The sequence below is a fragment of the Sinocyclocheilus anshuiensis genome, unplaced genomic scaffold, assembly GCF_001515605.1.
Source record: "Sinocyclocheilus anshuiensis isolate Anshui unplaced genomic scaffold, SAMN03320099.WGS_v1.1 scaffold1075, whole genome shotgun sequence".
Classification (NCBI taxonomy): domain Eukaryota; kingdom Metazoa; phylum Chordata; class Actinopteri; order Cypriniformes; family Cyprinidae; genus Sinocyclocheilus; species Sinocyclocheilus anshuiensis.
This window is the reverse complement of record NW_015544163.1, coordinates 1269823-1270943: the sequence shown is the minus strand read 5'-3', so window position 1 is coordinate 1270943 and position 1121 is coordinate 1269823. Positions and strand designations below refer to the sequence as shown.

Genomic DNA, 1121 nt, shown 5'->3' with positions numbered 1-1121 from the left:
AATGAAAATCCACTTAATATTAGCTATACATTCGATGGCACTCTTCTCTAAAACAGTGGATATACAGTTATATGATAGTTACATGTAATTACATTGTCTGCAAACGCATTAAAACCATCGAATATAATGTAGTAATGTTATGGCAAAAATGAAAAATTCATTATAGTGTTATATTTGGTCTCCAAATCTTAAGTATAGGTTTAGGGAATAGTGCATCTGACCCATATCTAAATAGTTCTGCCTTAAATCAGAAGATATATATATATATATATATAGAGAGAGAGAGAGAGAGAGAGAGAGAGAGAGAGAGAGAGGCCTATATGACCACATTAATTTTAAGAATCATATGCTTTTTTGTTTGTTTAGATAAATCGTTCAAAAGGGTTTGACCAAACTGTTAAACTAGATTATTTACAAATCATCCAAACACCCGATTCATTTCTAATATTATGACTAAGTAGTATTAAATTGTAAAGAAATTACAGATCCATCATTGAAATTTGATTGGTTGATAACTTTTGACAACGTTTAATTCAGGTGCGAAAAGAATGAATATCTATAGCGCATGAGCACAGAGAGATTTGAGAGTGCACAGGACTCATTGTATCAATAATGCGCTCACGACATTTGTCAGTAAAATAAGGCCATAGGGTCACCCTATGATATAATGATAGCTTTGTCTAATTTTAATACATGATGGACATTCTTATCCGTATTTTAATGTCACTACTTATTATGATGGTCGCTGATGGTAAGTATTATCACTTTTCAGTTTATACGCGATTTTTAACACATGAATCAATTTGTCTGTTTCTTGATAGGGTTCACTGTGCACGGTCCCTCAGGTCCTCTGGTTGCTCCTCTGGGGTCTTCAGTGGTTTTGCCCAGTTATGTTGATGAACTCTTACTAATGGAGGATCTGGAGGTGGAATGGAGAAGAACAGACTCTGGTTCATCTGTATCAAGATGGTGAGTCGACCAGAGTCCCAGCAGCAGGATTATCATGATAGAGCTCATTTCTTTACTGATCAGATTCAACATGGAAACTTCTCCCTCCGTCTGGACAATCTGAGAGCTGAAGACGAGGGACGATACACCTGTAAAGTTGACAGTCAGCAGGA

General features: G+C 35.9%; 1 protein-coding gene across 1 annotated transcript in view; it reads left to right on the top strand.

Moving 5' to 3' along the window:
• LOC107695642 (uncharacterized) overlaps window positions 1–1121 on the top strand; it is a 68197-nt gene that overhangs the window by 15137 nt on the left and 51939 nt on the right. The gene's annotated exons all lie outside the window — the stretch shown is intronic.